General features: G+C 37.7%; 1 protein-coding gene and 1 long non-coding RNA gene across 5 annotated transcripts in view; one reads left to right on the top strand and one right to left on the bottom strand.

Annotated features, from left to right (window-relative positions):
* The window catches only part of LOC140625064 (uncharacterized), a 56,383-nt gene extending 47,916 nt beyond the window's left edge, over window positions 1–8,467 (bottom strand). The window contains exons 1-2 of the long non-coding RNA XR_012024441.1: window positions 7,890–8,467; window positions 6,021–6,119 (exon numbers count right to left, since the gene is read on the bottom strand). This is a non-coding gene — a long non-coding RNA (uncharacterized lncRNA). The remainder of the gene's footprint in view (window positions 1–6,020; window positions 6,120–7,889) is intronic.
* Window positions 7,891–18,080, top strand: part of CASR (calcium sensing receptor) — a 91,948-nt gene continuing 81,758 nt past the window's right edge. For 3 of the 4 annotated variants that reach the window (XM_072812265.1, XM_072812261.1, XM_072812264.1), the window contains exons 1-2: window positions 7,891–8,496; window positions 8,825–8,911. The gene's annotated coding sequence lies outside the window, so the exon portion shown is untranslated. The remainder of the gene's footprint in view (window positions 8,497–8,824; window positions 8,912–18,080) is intronic. The other variant, XM_072812270.1, reaches the window with a different exon arrangement.

The raw sequence follows: 18,080 nt of genomic DNA, 5'->3' as shown, positions 1-18,080 counted from the left end.
AAGGCTTAGAGAAGTTGAAATGCTAGAATGAGGCTGCTACATAAACCTGGAAAACATATCACTTTCTATTGATTAAGAGGGTCTGGAAGACACGTCATGAACCAAGGCAGTAAAAAATATGCTGGTGAGAGGGGACATATGCATTGTTGAAAATCCAGTAATATTCGTTCTCCATAGATGAGGACTGACAGATGCTGTTAGGGAGTGGGCTTTACAATATGGGGGTGACAGGACCCTGGCATACTATAGGGCAGGAGCAGCACTTAAACATCAGAGGTAATGGGCATAAATAATGTGATGGGCAGCAAATTTGGAACAGCAGCCAGGGGACCTCAGTGATCCCTAGAGATGGCTCATAGAAATGGTACCCCTAGTCACAAGGAGATGGACCCACCCTCGGAGGTCCTGTCTAACATATGTAACCAAAAAGGATCAAGAACAGGGATGCCTGGGTGGCTCAGCAGTTGAGCCCCTGCCTTCTGCCCAGGGTGTGATCCTGGAGTCCAGGGATCGAGTCCTGCATTGGGCTCCCTGCATGGAGCCTGCTTCTCTCTCTGCCTCTCTCTCTCTCTCTCTCTCTCTCTGTCTCTCATGAATAAATAAATAAAATCTTTTTTTTTTAAAAGGATCAAGAACAGATAGGAAAACTGAGGTCACAAGCCCACCATCCCCCTACACCTGAAGATAATCTTTATCTTTGTGATAAAACTTTTCTGTTTTGATTTACTGTTTTGCAGCCTACGTGTGGACCCTAAACAATATAATTTCATTTCCCCCAGTTTCCAACTTTTATGTAAATAAAACGATACTATGGTTTTTTATGTGTGACTAATTTCCTTCACTCTATATTATGTTTGTGAGATTTATATATACTATGTGTGTGTTCCATGTTATGAATAACATATGAATAATAATAATTATTATTGAATAATAATGAATAATAACATATGAATATTTTATGCAAGGTCTCCTTCATGAGACATGCAACCAGGGCAGTCTGGTTCATATGGGGTCCCGCACTCAGAAGGACCTGTTCTTGGTTTAATAATTTTATCTTTGAATTTTAATTTTGTAAGAGAAGTCTGATGGAACAATGCAGCACGTGCTGCAGGCTTGAAGCCTTCATTCAAGAATGATCCTGCCTCCTACCATCTTTCTGGAATAGATTTTCAGCCAACTACTCCCCACCCCAGTCATCCCAGGCTTCCTGATCCTAGCTCCATGTAGCAATGGCTAACCTCCCATTGGAGGTCTGGACAAGGGCACAGAGAGGGTCGGGATTGTGTATTACAGTATTTGGGGAGGAGTATGGTGACAACTGTCCCTGTCCTAGACTAAGAATATCATGGTGAAGTCATAGGTGACTTGATGGGGATGAACTTCTCATCCACCGTGTCCAGGCATGAAGTTGCAATACATTGTGGGTTAGAAGGGGAGATGACTGCCTCAACTTTGGGGGCCAGGTCTGGAAGCTGATGTGAAGAGTAACCCAGCAGTTGGTGGGTTTCATGCCTGCACCAGCATGGAGTCATGAGATGGTGTCTCCAAGTGCCTGGAAGGATCTGCACTTGCCCCATGAGTGTCTCTGAACCCACAAGAGCGTAATCATAAACACCACGACATGTAGAGAAAAACCACAAAAGAAAGGAAAAAGCTTTATTCTTGCTTTTTGAAGGTGTGCGTGTTTTCATTTGGCATTAGGCCTGACAAATGATGTGGGCCACCCTGATGCTATAGCTTGTTTGTCCATTACTATTTAAATCAATTTGCTGTATTATGAAGTGTCCATTTATTCAGTTTTTATCTTGGATTGTCTACCTTTTTCTTTTTGATTCATGGGAATTCTTGATATATTTTGATTACTAGTGAGGTTTTTCTATCAGTTTTATTTATTTATTTATTTATTTATTTATTTATTTATTTATTTAATTTATGATAGTCACACAGAGAGAGAGAGAGAGGCAGAAACATAGGCAGAGGGAGAAGCAGGCTCCATGCACCGGGAGCCCGACGTGGGATTAGATCCCGGGTCTCCAGAATCGTGCCCTGGGCCAAAGGCAGGCGCCAAACCGCTGCGCCACCCAGGGATCCCTATCAGTTTTACATAATTATCCTCTCCTATCCCATAGCTTGTCTTTTCATTCTTTTTATTATATCTTCTGATTAATAGAAGCTCATCATTTTAATGTAGTCAAAAGCATCAGTCTTTTCCTTTATGATCAGTGCTTTTTTGTATCTTGTTTAAGAAATCAGTCCCTACCTGCAAAGTCATGAAGTTATTCTCTTCCTGTATTATCACCTAAAATATTTTTGTCTTTTCCTTTCACATGTAAGTACTGTCTACAATTTATTTTTGTGTATGGTATGAAGTAGATGTCCCAAATAGGTTTTTTTTCAATTTGGATACCCTATATTCCCAGTACTGTTTACTAAAAAATCCACCCTTTCTCCACTGCTCTGATATACTACCTCTGTCATAAGCCACTTGTCCAGACATGCAAGGATCTGTTTGGGAGCCCTCTGTTTTACTCATTTATCTATTTTCCATCCTTACACTGATACTCCCACACTGTCTGGTTAGGGCTTACCAAGAAGTCATAAACTGAAGTCTGGTAAACAAGTTCTTCCACTTTGTTTCTTGACTATTTTTAGCCATTAGCACTTTCATATGTATTTTAGAATTTGCTTACCAAGTTCCACAAAAGATCTTTCTGAATTTTTTAAAAAGATTTTATTTATGTATTCATGAGAGACACAGAGAGAGAGAGAGAGAGGCAGAGACACAGGCAGAGGAAACTTGGTCCCAGGACCCCAGGATCACGACCTGAACCAAAGGCATCAGCTCAACCCCTGAGCCACCCAGGTATCATGATCTTTTTGAATTTTGACTGTTACTACACTATGAATCAAATTGTAAAGAATGGGCATCTTCTGGATGCCTGGGTGGCTCAGCGATTAAGCACCTGCCTTCAGCTCAGGACGTGATCCTGGAGTCCCGGGATCGAATCCCACGTCAGGCTCCCTGCCTGTGTCTCTGCCTCTCTCTCTCTCTCTCTGTTTCTCATGAATAAATAAATAAAGTCTTAAAAAAAAAAAGAATGGGCATCTTCACAAAATCGTGTTTTCCATGCTATGAATATGGGAATACTCTCCAGTCATTTATGTCTTCTTTGAAGTCTTTCAATAAAATAAATAAATAAAATGCTAAAATCTTCTCCATGGTAGCCATGCTCACTTGCTCATCTTTTGATAGACATGACCCTTGGCACTTAATGTAATATTATTAGTTTTATTTCATGTCCATTGAACTGCTGCTGTTATCTAGAACTACAATTTATTTTTGTACATTGATTTTATATTCAGAATACTTCCTAAATGCTCTAATTCTACTAATTTATCCATAGATTCTTTCAGGTTTTCTACTTACACAGTCATGCCATCTGAGACTAGTGGTAGTTTTATTCCCTTTCTAATCTTCATATCATCTATTTCTTTCCTTGCCTTACTGTATTTCCAGGATTTTCAGTACAATGCTGATTAGAAGTCATAGTAGGCATTGCTTTATTCTTGATCTCAAAGGAGATGCTTTCCAATGTTTCACCATTAGAACGTCTGCGGTAGGTTTTTGTACATATTCATTATGAGATTAAATATCTTTTTATTTCCAGTTTAATTGATTTTAATACTATTATTATAAATGGATAGTTAATGTTATCAAAAGGTTTTCTGTATCTTTGGGGACAATAACATAATTTTTCTACATTATTCCATTAATGTAGTAAATTAAATTAATTGTATTTCTAAAGTTACTCAACTTTATGTTTCTGAGGTAAATGCAATTTGGTTTTAATCCTTTTTATACATGACTAGATTTGGCTTGTCAAATATTTGGCTTCAGATTTTTGTACCCATTTTCAGGAGATGTCTGATAATTTTCCTCTCCTGTCCAGTTTTCTGGTCCTAGTCCAGTTTTGGTATCAAAGTATATTAGTTTCCAATAATGAGTTAGAGAAATGCTACTCCTTCTCTGTTTTCTAAAGGAGTTTGTCTCATACTAGAATTATTATTATTTTTTTGAGATTTATTTATTTATTTACTCATGAGAGACAGAGAGAGAGAGGCAGAGACACAGGCAGAGGGAGAAGCAGGCTCCATGCAGGGAGCCCGATGCAGGGCTAGATCCCAGATCCCAGGATCACGTCCTGAGCAGGAGGCAGACGCTCAACCGCTAAGCCACCCAGGTGTCCCTAGAATTATTTCTATATCTAATGTTTGACAGACCTTGCTGGTAAAGTGATCTGTGCCAGGAGTTCTCTTAACAAGGAGATTTTTGGCTACTGATTCAATTTCTTTAGTAGTATAGCACTATTCAAATTTGCCTTTTCTCTTTGACTCAGTTTTGTTTGTTGTATTTTTCTGGGAATTTGTCCACTCTATCTAACTTTTCAAATTTATTGACATAAAATTGTTTATACAATCTTCTTGGTATCATAATAATGAGTGCAAGATCTGTTGCGATGACTCCTTTGTCGTTCCTAACATTAGTTATTTATACCTTTATTTTCCCTTGCTCTTCCCCCCTTTCTTCCAATTTTATTAGTCTTTCCAATAAACTACCTTTTGGATTTGCTGATCCTTTCTATTTTATACTGTTTCCTACTTGATTCATTTCTGCTCTTATATTTGTTATTTCTTTCCTTCTGTTTTCTTTTGGCTTATTTTATCATGTTATTTCTAACTTCTTGAAATAGATGATTTATCCATTGATCTTCAGGGTCTTTCCTTTCTGATCTACTTACTTAAGGCTATAAATTTCATCTAAAACTTGCTTTAATTATATAAAATAGTAGGTTATGCAGCATTTACATTATTACATTCAGTTCAAATATTTTCTCTCCTTTCTTGCCTTCTCTTAGATAAAGTATTTTCCAGTATTCTAGTTTTATCTTCTGCTATGTGTGAAATTAAATGTTTTGTTTCCATTGTTTTAAAGATTACTACAGAAATAACTACAGAAATATCAAAGTGTACAATTAATCAGTATCTCCTCTTGGACAATATAAGGCCCAAATACACTTTTAATACAATTTAAACCCCTTCCCAATTTTAAACCCCTTCCAACTTACATATTAAATTTAAACCCCTTCCAACTTACATATGATTTTTGACATGTGCTTTAATCATAGCTTTTCTTTTAATATCACAAGGCATCATTACTGTTTTATATAGTCAATTTAACTACATATTTACTACTTTAGCTGTTCTTTATTTCTTCACAAACTGTAGGCCTTCCATCTAAGGATCCCGCTAGGATCACTTCAGTCTATATAAGATATATGCATTAGATCTTTTAGTGAGAGTCTGCTGTTAAAAAACTGTTTTGTTTATTAACCCTTACTCTTGAGATATAAAATTCTATGTTGGCAATTTTTTTTTTGATGATACCATCTCACTGTCTTCTAACTTTCCTTGTTATATTGAGAAGTCAATTGACTTCTATATATATCACTCCTTTGAAAGCAGTCTGTCTTTTTTTTTTTTTTTTTTTTTTCATTCTGGGTTCTTTTAAAAGCTCCTTGTCTTTGGAATTCTGAAGGTTCAATATGATGTGTCTAGGTATGTTGCTTTTTATTTATGTTGCTTGGGTTTCATTAAACTTCTTAAATTGCTGTATTGAGATTTCTGTTTTCATTTCCAATAAATTTTGATCCATTATCTCTTCATATATTGTTTCTCCAAATTTCTCTTTCTTCTACTACAGTTCTGATTAATTGAGTTAGGTCTTCCCATACTATCCTCCCTGCCTCTTAACTTTTAATCTATACTCTCCAGTTTATTTTTTCTCTAGCCATTTTTTCTACCCTATCTTGTAATTCACTAACTATATTTTTACCTATTTCTAATTTGTTGTTAAACATTTCTACATTGCATCTACTATGAGATCCAATTCCTGGTCCTTCTCAGAATAGAATGGCTGTTATTTCATTTATTCATTTATTCAATTAATATTGAGTACTTACTATGTCTCAGGCATGGTGGATGAATAAATTTTGGATATACAGTAGATTCACTACTTTATTCAAAGCAGGCAAGACCCCTGCCCTCATGAAGCTCATAATCTAGAGGAAAGAACATACATTTAAGAGGTAATTAAATATGCACACTCCTTTCAGTAGTAAATATGATGAAAGAGAAAAACAAAAATCTGGGAGAGAGAATGGGTGTTGGAGCATCCACTGTGCCTCGTTTACCTCCATGAAAGCTCACATCATGGTTTATTGTAATTGTCTGATACCCGTGGCTATTATTCCTTGGCTACCAACTTGTCTTTTGTCTTACACTATTCCTCTCTGAGCCATCATCCCTAATAGGGATAGACCCAAATTTGACTCTGCTTCCCTTTCTCCTGGCCACCCTGCTGACTTAGCATGGCATGAGTCACACTTGCTCTGAGAAACAAAGTTCTGAGAAAACTGAGCCAATGAAGAGGTGACAGAAAAATAAAACACCTAGCGTAAGGGATTTGGAGCATGTAGGGGTGGAAAAATCACTCTGGAGTTGTCAGATGAACCTGATCCAGATAAAATACTCTGTGCTTAGATGAGCAAACAGATAGTGAAGTAAATAGAAGTACATTTTGAGTACTGTTGGAAACAGTGGCACATAAGTACCTCCTGTGCCTTGAGAAAAGCCCTCACAGTAATAAGAGATCTCATGACAAAACCAAACCTAAATATTTGGACTGTGAAAAAACAGAAGACGAACATGCAGTCAATGAATCCACATTTTTTCCCTAACACCAGAGTCTGGAAAATAAGCCATTATATCCTCAGGGTTTCAAGATCTTAAAAGAAGTCCTAAAATGGCAGGAAAGGGCCTCCCAGTGCTTCCTTAAACTGAGAGCAATTACCATCAAATCTCTGCTTCAGCAGCTGCATGGTCTTTGGAAGATTGCTTAATCTTACTCACTTTGAGCTCAATTCCTCATCACAAAATATGAATAATAATCGGTCTTCTGGGGGGGTTAATACTTAATATATGATAGGCATCATATTTTTATATGTAATTTTTTGAGCACCCAGCTCAGTGCTGAGCACATAGTAGATGCTCAATAAATGTTTTATTCTTCGATTAGCTGTACTTTTATTATTGGGACTTCTCTCAAACAGTGAGGATGCATCTCTAAGATAAATGAGCAGGTGGTCTTTGCAGCCCCATAGAGGCTTTCAGAGGCCTGGTGATTGGTCTGCAAAGAGTAACACGGGGCCATTCCAAGACGCATTCACTCAGTTAAGCCCCCGAAGCATGGGAAGGAAAAGATTTTCTCCATTCACCTGGGCCAAGTGCCTTGCTGGACCTATTTATTTTCCACCTCCCTAGGTAGACATGGTCACAGAAACAGAGCAATGTGTATATTCTTTGTTTAAATAAATAAATACGGGATCCCTGGGTGGCACAGCGGTTTGGCACCTGCCTTTGGCCCAGGGCACGATCCTGGAGACCCGGGATCGAATCCCACGTCGGGCTCCCGGTGCATGGAGCCTGCTTCTCCCTCTGCCTATGTCTCTGCCTCTCTCTCTCTCTCTCTCTGTGACTATCATAAATATATTTAAAAAAAATTTTTTTTAATTAAATAAATAAATAAATAAATAAATACACCTGGTAATGCTTATAAACATTCGTAGTCGAGCTGAACTAAAAGGAAAACTCAGCTCGACTACTGAAGCTCAACATATCAGCAAGCAGTTAATTAGACACGAGCTGCAGGCAAGAGCAGTGATAAACAGGTTACACATTAGAAGCCTGGAGGCACTGGCTTTGAAGGGGGGGGCACGTAAGGCACGTAAACTCCTAAGCCCCGCCCCTGGCAGCATCTTATAAATACGCACTTCCGCCTGTTTCCTCCTCTCTCGTTTTCGCCGCCATCTTGGTGGTGTGCCGTTGCCTGTTCCTCGCCGTGTCTTCCCACAAGATTTTCAGAATCAAGCGATTCCTGGCCGAGAAACAAAAGCAGAATCGTCCCACTCCCCAGTGGATTCGGATGAAAACTGGTAATAAAATCAGGCACAACTTCAAGAGGAGGCGCTGGAGGAGAACCGAGCTGGGCCTGTGAGGAGGCGTCGCACGTCGCAAGATGGCCGCCAACCGGCCCACATATCTAAGCTGCGTGGGGATCACAGGTTCCTGTCCTGTCAGCACGGAAACGTCCTTCCTGCCTGGCCATAGACAAGTCTTACTAAGGAAATTATTTTCTTGGTTACTATGCTTCTATACCCGTTCATTGGTTCAGTAATATAGACCTTTCAGCTGGAAAAAAAAAGACAAAAAAAAAAAAAAAAAAAAAAAAAAGACTGGGGGCAGCATCCGGACTTTGTGGCTTTCAACATCCAGCATCTTCAACATCTGGGCCTTGTGACTTCCAAGACTCCAGTGCTGACGCACCAAGGGCCGCCAGTGCAGCACATGAACTGCATCCCTCTGCATCTCTGCCACAAGGTAACCCATAGACTCATCATAATGCATTTGCACCGTGATTTCAACCCCTACCCCCCCCCCCGGGGCCCGGGGGGGCGGGGGGGAAGGCTGGCATGACTGCTCAGGTACAAACTTTGTAGGGTCAAAAACTCTCCCAACTTGTGAGAGGGTACTTTTCAGATGATCCGAAGCAGCCTTCGTTAGAGACCACCCTCCATGACCCGAGACCTAGTTCGCTCATAAAAGGAAGAGGTGCCTGTAGCCTCCACACACCTGGGGGGTCCCCCCACTATCCCTTCTTGACAGTGTCCTGTCCTCAAATAAACTGTGTTTACTGCTTTCCTTCTAGCTGGCTTTATTCAAGCATGGATCCTCATCAGGAATCCAAGAAGCGAGACCCCCATTCACACTGCGTGGACTCTCCTTCCAGGGACAGGTGCATGGCATTAGCTTTACCCAGCAGACCACTGGCTCGCTCCCAGGCCCCGTACCTCTCTTTCCTGGCCAGAGTCCTGTCCCACACCCTGCCTGTCTTTAGTCAACTCCTAGGTTTTAACTTCCCCCGCAGAGCAGCAAAAACCATCTTTTTTTTTTTTTAATTTGTTTTTATTGGAGTTCAATTTGCCAACATACAGCATAACACCCAGTGCTCATCCTGCCAAGTGCCCTCCTCAGAGCCCATCACCCAGTCACCCCAACCCCCCATCCACCTCCCCTTCCACCACCCCTTGTTCATTTCCCAGAGTTAGGTGTCTTTCATGTTTTGTCACCATCACTGATATTTTCACTCATTTTCTCTCCTTTCCCCTTTATTCCCTTTCACTGATTTTTATATTCCCCAAATGAATGAGACCATATAATGTTTGCCCTTTTCCAATTGACTTATTTCACTCAGCATAATACCCTCCAGTTCCATCCACGTCGAAGCAAATGGTGGCTATTTGTCATTTCTAATGGTTGAGGAATATTCCATTGTATACATACACCACATCTTCTTTATCCATTCATCTCTCGATGGAGACCAAGGCTCCTTCCACAGTTTGGCTACTGTGGACATTGCTGCTATAAACATCGGGGTGCAGGTGTCCCGGTGAGAAACCACCTTCTTTACTCCGCCATCTGCTTCACTTCCATAGCTACGAAATGCCAAATCATGAACTGTCAGAGGTTAGGGTAGGGAGCTTCCTGCAAGGACACCACTTCGGGCTGCTTCCCTGAGCATTTAATGGAAACTTCAGCTCTATAGGAAACTATTGCTGGGGCCCTGGTACCTGGGGGTACAAGGAGACTCCCTCTGAACTTGGTCCCAAACCAGTCTGTGACACAGAATAAGAAGGGATTCTCAGGGAAGGAGGAAGGCATTCTGCAGGGCTCCCCACCTGAAAGGGGAAAGTTCACCTTAGAAATTTTGATGGAAAATTTGATGGACCTAATCAATAAATCATCTAAAATTCAAAGAGATTTTGCTCTTACCACAAAGAAAAAAACAGGGTCAGAATTTTTCTTCTCCAAAGAACCTGAGCCACTCTTTAGAAAGGAAGTTTGATATTTATAATTATGGATTTCTTGTGATCATCTGGCAATAATTTTGTAAATCAAGAATAGAGACAGAATTAAATACTCAGATATGAGTTTGATACATCATAGTTAAGGTCAGTCCTGTGACAGTAAAATAGTTAATCTTGGGTGCACAGCTGTGGGGTAAAACAGGAAAAAAAATAGTTTATTTCCTGAAAGCTAAAGACTAGGCTCTCTCTCTAATCCCAGACCACATTATCTTGATAAATAAGGAAGTTGTGCTTATTAACAGGAGCTTAATAAGATTCCATCCCCCTTGAAATATCCTGAAGACATTGGTGGCTTTCCTTTCTAGCGACAAAGTGTGGTAAGCAACCCCGAGTCATTTCCTGCCCTGTCCTTGACTCCCTGCAGCAGCCTGTGGACATGGCTGACCAGGGCGCAGAGCCATGATTCATCTATCTTCCAGCATATGGATGTGAGGGCAGCGCCATCTCACAGGAAAGCACAATCTTGTTTTATATTGTTTAATATAAAGCACAAGCTGTCCCTATTCTGAGGCTGGAGAATTTGATTTCCTTTCTTGTCTGTGGAAATGGGCTCCGTATCTGACCCTATTTAGCCACAGAATGTTAACAGTAACTTGGGCCATGGCAGAGAGCGGTACTAACCCTTCTCACTGAACTGGAACCCAGCCTCGGAATACAGAGGTCTTGGCAGCCCCACCAGCCAGAGTAGACGTGTGTGATTAAAACTACCATATGTTTCCTCAGTCCAACAAATCATACTATTTTTTTTTCCCTAGGAGAGGAAAACACATCACTATTTCAATGGTTGGCACTGGAATCCTACTGAGAGGAGGGAAAAACTAGTTCTAGCAACTAGTCTAGAATGCACATTCTTCTGAAGCTCTTTTCCAGTGCTACTTTCAGATTCCTCTCGGAGCTCCCTAACTTCTCAGTCGGAATCTAATATAGGCCACCACTCTAGATTCCTGCAGCCTTGAGGAATGAGGAAGGGTGGTGCCTATGTGAAATGAAGCACGGGGGAGAGAGGACCCCAGATACTGAAAGAAATGGTAGAAGCCAGGAAAGAGTAGAGAGGCAGGCTGCAGGGTGGACAAACTCAGAGGCAGACACGAGAATCCTGCAGACAAGGGGGCAGGGAATGGGGAAGCAGGTGGATGAGGGTAAGGGCCTGCGGGGGCTTTCCAAATAGACATTTATTTGTGTAACATATATGTGGTGATAATTCACATATAATCTAGTACCCGGACTTTTTGGCAAAATATAATCTCAGAAGTACGTTCTATGTTAATAGTACATTATCTTCATAAATATCATTTCCAATGGTGTCAAATATCATTATGTATACAGTTTTTTACCATAGGATAATTCCCTCATGGTACATTATCAGCAATGGAATTTACCAGGTCAAATGGTAGGATATTTTTGAACTTCTGATAGATATTGATATAGTTTTTATGCCCATCAATACCGATGGGGATCCCAATTTCTCTGCACAAGATAAGCTCTCTATTTAGTTCCATTTATTTCCTGGAGGGAGATGTTTTTTGACTGACAGTTATTTTTAGAGGCTACATTCTTAAAGATAAAAAAGCTAAGTCAAAAAGTACACATATTTGAACTTTTGGAAGATAATGTCAATTGCCTTCCATATAGGTAATACCATTTAAACTCCCAACTATAATGTTCATTCAGCAAACATGTATGAAAATATTCATTCCTCCCATTGTTGGAGACCATGGGTACTATAAAACTCTTCTGGTCAATCTGGTGGTCAAAAATACCATATCACCTTAGTTTATATTTTCACAACTGCTAAAGAGGCTATCTTTTCATATTATTAGCTACTTGTGTTTCTTTCATCTGTGATTGCCTGTTCACATACCTCACCCATTATTCTATTAAGTTATTCATATTTTGCTTATTGATTTGCAGAAGTCCTCTAAATATTACCAAAATAACATTGTCTGATATGTATATATTGCAAATATTTCCTGTCTCTTTGTCTTTAATGCTTCTGTTATATAGAAATTTTTAATTTTCCTATATAGTCAGATCCATCTGTCTCTTTTGGCACCTGTGTTTTCATCTACCTTAGGAGGGTCTTACTCTCCTATGATTATTAAAATACTCTTATTTTTATTCTAATAATTTTTTAAATTAAAGTAAACTGTATGGAATTTTGTTTTGTGTATGTTGTGAAGTGTGATTTTATTTTTCTAAAATAGATGAGCAGTTGTCATTTATCACAAACTAAATCCATAGTCTTGGATTGAGTTTTACATTCTCTAATTATTAACTTCATAACAATTTTTATTCTACTGGAAGAAAATAATTCCTTGATATCTTTCCTATTTCAAAATTTTGTTGGTTATTCCTGTGTATTTACGTTTTCGAATGAACTTTAGAATCATCTAGAAAAGGATTACTTTTTAAAAATAGCAATTAATTTTCATTGAGATTACTCTAAATTTATATGATAATTTGGGAACAAATAATATACCTTGGTAATATACCCTGGTAATAATATTAAATCTTTCTATGCATAAGATGGCATCACTCTCCATTTATTTATTTATTGTACTATTTTTCTATTCTATTTTTATTGATATCTTCAGATTTTTCATTTTGTCTTATTTTTAGTAACTTTATTAAGATACAAGTCACATGCCATAAAGTTCACCTTTTTAAAATTGTATAATTAGTGGTATTTAGTATAGTAACAGAGTTGTGCACTGATCACCATTGTCTAGTTCCAGAAGATTTTTATCTCCCCTAATAGAATCTCCATATCTATTAATAGACACTCCTCATTCCTTTCTTCCACCTAGCCCCTGGAAACTATTAATTTACCTTCTAGCTTACAGATTTGCCTATCCTGGATGTTTCATATAAGTTGAATTCTACAACTGAATGGCCGTTTGGCCTGGCTCTTTTCGCTTAGTATCATGATTTCAATGTTGTAGAAAGTTATCAGAACTGAACTCCTTTTTATGCCAAATAAACTCCATTAATTGGAGATACCATATGTCATTTATCCATACTGGAGTTGTTTCTACTTTTGGCTATTAGATTAATGCTGTTATGAGTACTTGTATATAAGTTTTTGGTGGACATGTTTTCAATTCTCTTGGGTATATGCTTATATACCATATATACATATGTTTTCAATTCTCTTGGGTATCAGGTTGAGGAATTCTCTTCTATTCCTAGTTTGTTCAGTGTTTCTATCTTAATGAAAGGGTGTTGGATTTTGTCAAATGCTTTTTCTGCATCTGTTGAGCATGTAGTATTTGTTGTTTATTTTAATAATACAGTTATAATAATTTTCGGATGCTAAACCTATCTTATATGACTAGGATAAATCCAACTGTTCATGGTATATAATCCTTTGTATATGTTGCTGGATTGGTTTGCTAGTATTTTGTTGAAGATTATGTTTCTATATTCATAAGGGATATTGATCTATAGTTTTCCTGTGATGTCTTTGAATGCTTTTGGTATTAGAGTAATAGTAGCTTCATATAACGAGTTGAAAAGTGTTTCCTCCTCCTGTATGTTTGGAAGAGTCTGTGAAGAATTTATATTAATTCTTCTTTAAATGTTTGGTATATTTAATCTGTGAAGCCATTTGGGCCCAGACCTTTCCCTGTAGGAATTTTTTTGATTTCTAGCTCAATCTCTTTACTTATTATGGGTCTATTCTAATTTCCTATGTCTTCCTGAGTCATTCTTTAGTTTTTGTCTTTCTAGTAATATACATTTAATCTAGATTTCATAATTGTTGACATATAATTTTTCATAATATTCTCTTATACTGCTTTTTATTTCTGTAAAGTTGGTAGTTATGCTACCTCTTACATTCCTTACTTTAGTAATCTGTGTTTTCTTTCTTTTCTATTTAATCTAGCTAAAGATTTGTTAATTTCATTGATCTTTTCAAAGAATCAATTTTTTGTTTAATTGATTTTATTAGTTCTCTATTCTCTATTTCACATGTTTCACATGTTTCTACTCTAGTCCTTTTTTCCTTCCTTCTGCTTGTTATATGTTTAGTTTTCCTGTCTTTTTCTGTTTGTTTCTTATGATGGAAGGCTAGATTATTGATTTAAGATCTTTCTTTCTTTTCTATATAGATGTTTATAGCTATAAATTTCCCTCTAAGCACTGCTTTACCTGCATTCTATATGTTTGGTATGTTGTTCATCTCAAAAAATTTCTAATATACCTTGTAATTTCTCCTTTGACATATTTGTTATTTAAGACTGTTTAATTTCCACACAGTTGTAAATTCTCAAATTTCTTCACGTAATTAATTTCTAATTTCATTCCATTGTGTCCAGAAAACATATTTGATATTATTCCAAACCTTTTAAATTAATTGAGGCTTATTTTATGTCTTTACATATGGTCTATCTTAGTCTATGCAGGCTGTTCTAACAAAATGCCATAAACTTAGTGACATATAAATAACAGAAACTTATTCTTACAGTTCTGGAGGCTGGTAAGTCCAAGATCAAGGCTCTAGTAGATTAAATGCTAGTGAGGACCCACTTTCTTTTTTTTTTTTTTTTTTAAATTTTTATTTATTTATGATAGTCACACACAGAGAGAGAGAGAGAGAGAGAGAGAGAGAGGCAGAGGCACACACAGGCAGAGGGAGAAGCAGGCTCCATGCACCGGGAGCCCGACGTGGGATTCGATCCCGGGTCTCCAGGATCACGCCCTGGGCCAAAGGCAGGCGCCAAACCGCTGCGCCACCCAGGGATCCCCCCCACTTTCTTTTTATAGACCCACTTTTCTTTTTTCTGTGTCATCACATAGGGGGAAGGAGGCAAGGGAGCTCTCTGGGCCTCTTTCATGAGGACACTAAACCCATTTATAAGGTCAGAGCCCTAATCACCTGTCAAAAGCCCCATTTCCAAATACTATCACATTGGAGTTTAGGTTGCAACAGATGAATTTGGAGGAGACATAAACATTCAGTCTATAGCATATATATATTTTTTTGATTTTATTTATTTAGGGCAGCCCGGGTGGCACCGTGGTTTAGTGCCATCTTTGGCCCAGGGCATGATCCTGGAGACCTGGGATCAAGTCCCACATAGGGCTCCCTTCAGGAGCCTGTTTCTCCCTCTGCCTGTGTCTCTGCCTCTTTCTCTCTCTGTGTGTGTCTCTCATGAATAAATAAATAAATAAATCTTAAAAAGAGAAAAAATTTTATTTATTTGAGAGAGAGCGACAGTGAGAGAGATCACAGAGGGAGAGGAAGAAGGAGAAGCAGACTCACTGCAGCAGGGAGCCTGATGCGGGGCTTGATCTCAGGACCCCAAGATCATGACCTGAGCCAAAGGCAGATGCTTAACTGACTGAGCCACCCAGGTCCCCATTGTAGCATATTCTATCCTGAAGAATGTTCTGTGTGTTCTTAAAAGAATATGCATTCTGCTATTTTAGGGTAGAATGCTCTACAGATGTCTGTTTAGGTCTAATTGGTTTATACTATTGTTCAAGATTTCTATTCCTTGTTGATTTTCCTCCTAGTTGTTCTATTGTTGAATCTATATTTGTCCATTCATTCATTTTTTTTGTATTTTATTTGTTCATGAAAGACACAGAAAGACACAGAGAGAGAAAGAGAGACATAGGCAGAGGGAGAAACATGCTCTCTGCAGGGAGCTCGAATCAGACTAGATCCCAGGACCCTGGGATCACAACCTGAGCCAAAGGCAGACGCTCAACCACTGAGCCACCCAGGTGCTCTGTCCTTTCATTCTTTTAATTTTTTTCTTCATGGATCTTGCAGCTGTCTTGGTATGTACATGTATGCTTATAATTCTTATGTCTTTCTGATGGATTAAACCTTTTATCACTAAAAAAAAAATAGTACTACTTTATCCCTAGTAATAATTTTTGTCTTAAGGTGTACTTTGTCTAATAGTAACAGAGCTGCTCCAGTTCTCTTTTGGATTCTATTTACATGGTATATCTTTTTTCCATTATTTATTTTAACCTACTTGTATCTCCAAATCTAAAGTATGACTCTTGTCAACAAACTGATGGTTGCCAGAGAGGAGGGATGTGAGGGGTTGGTTAAAATGAGGGAGAGGGAGAAATAGGCCTTCTGTTATAGAAGGAGCAAGTCATGGAAATAAAAGAGCATAAGGAATACAGTCAATGATATTATAATAGCAATATAACAGGACAAATTACCATTTTGTGGTGAACATAGCACAATATATAAATTGTCAAATCACTAAGTTGTACACCTGAAACTAATGTAACATTGTGAGTCAACTACACTCAAATAATAATTTAAAAAAACCAGAAAAAAAGTTTATCACACCATATAGATATTTTTATCCTTTTTGTCAATTTCTGCCTTTTGACTGAAATGTTTAATCCCTTTACAGTTAATTAAATTACTGCAAAGATAGGAATTATGCCTGCATTTTTGCTGTTTTATGTGTATCTTAGGTCTCTTCATTCCTCTATTCCTCCGTTACTGCCTTCTTTTGGATGAAAATGATGTTTTCTAGCCTACCATCTTAATTACCTTTTTGCTTCTTTTACTATATATATTTTTTATTTTCTTAATGATTGTTCTGGAGATTGCAATTAACGTCTTAAAACAATCTAATTCAGATTAATACAACTTAATTTCAATAGTGTAAAAACCTTTACTCCAGTATAGATCCTTCTCTTCCTCCTCTTACATCTTTAGACATATAAGTTCAGAACACAACATTATAATTGATTTATGCATTTGTTTACAGATTAGATAGGAGAAAAAAGTTACAAACAAAAAATACACTTATATCCTCTCTTTATCTGTAATTATTATTTTTTAAAATTTATCTGTATTACCTTTACTTGTGCTTTTTATTTCTTCATGTGGATTTGAGTTACTGTCTAGCATTCTTTCAGCTGAACTTAAAGGATTATACTTAGTATTTTTTTCAAGTTTTTATTTAAATTCTAGTTAGTTGACATAGTTTAATATGAGTTTCAGGTGTAGAATTTAGTGATTCAACATATTTACAACACCCGGTGCTCATCACAACATACACTTAATATTTCTTGTAGGGCAGCTCTCTCATTTTTTGTTATCTGGGAAAACCATAATTTCTCCTTTGGCTTTGAAGTATAATTTTGCTGAATATAAAATTCTTGGTTGACAATTTTCTTTCTGTACTTGAGTATGTCAATCCTCTGCCTTCTGACCTCTATAGTTTCTAAGAATTCTATCAGCTGTTGATCTTATTGAGGACCCCTTGTATGTGAGGAGTTGGTTTTCTCTAGCTGTTCTCTTTCTCTCTACTGAGGTATAATGGACATATATCATTATATTAGTTTCAGCTATACAACACAATGTCAGTTAAGATGAACTGAATAGACCTGAATTTTTTCAAAAAATATATGCAGATAGCCAACAGGGATATGAAAAGGTGCTCAATATCACTAATCCTCAGGGAAATACATTTCAAACCCACAATGAGATACCACCTCCCACTTATTAAAATGGCTAGTACCAAAAAGACAGGAGGTGTAAGAACCATTGGTGAGGATATAGAGAAAAGGGCACTTCCCAAGTGCACCCACTATGGAAAACAGAATGGAGTTTCCTCAAAATATTAAAAATAGAACTACCATGTAATCCAGTAATTCCATTTCTGGATATGTATCTAAAGAAAATGAAATTGCTATCTCAAAAGGTATCTACACCCTCACTGTTGTCAGTGCAACATTATTTATGTAGCAAAGATATGGAAAAAACCTAAGTGTGCTGATTCACAGAACCCATACAAATGAAGGGTCCTGACATTTAAACTTTATTAGCTTCATGGTACAACTACCTCTGGCAAAAGTTCTGCACTGATGTTAAAATAATGGAACTTTATTTCAAAAATACAGGCTGGTGATATTGTTTGACCACAATCTTATTTTGGTCATCACTATTGTGACAGAGCAAAAAAATAAAATAAAATAAAATAAATAAAAAATGAGCCAACTCAGCTACCCAGGCTTCCCAGCTAAATAATATTCTAAATTCACAATAGG

The sequence above is a fragment of the Canis lupus genome, chromosome 35 (genome assembly GCF_048164855.1).
Source record: "Canis lupus baileyi chromosome 35, mCanLup2.hap1, whole genome shotgun sequence".
Lineage (NCBI taxonomy): Eukaryota > Metazoa > Chordata > Mammalia > Carnivora > Canidae > Canis > Canis lupus.
The sequence above is the reverse complement of the archived record's forward strand: the minus strand, read 5'-3'. Positions and strand labels throughout refer to the sequence as shown.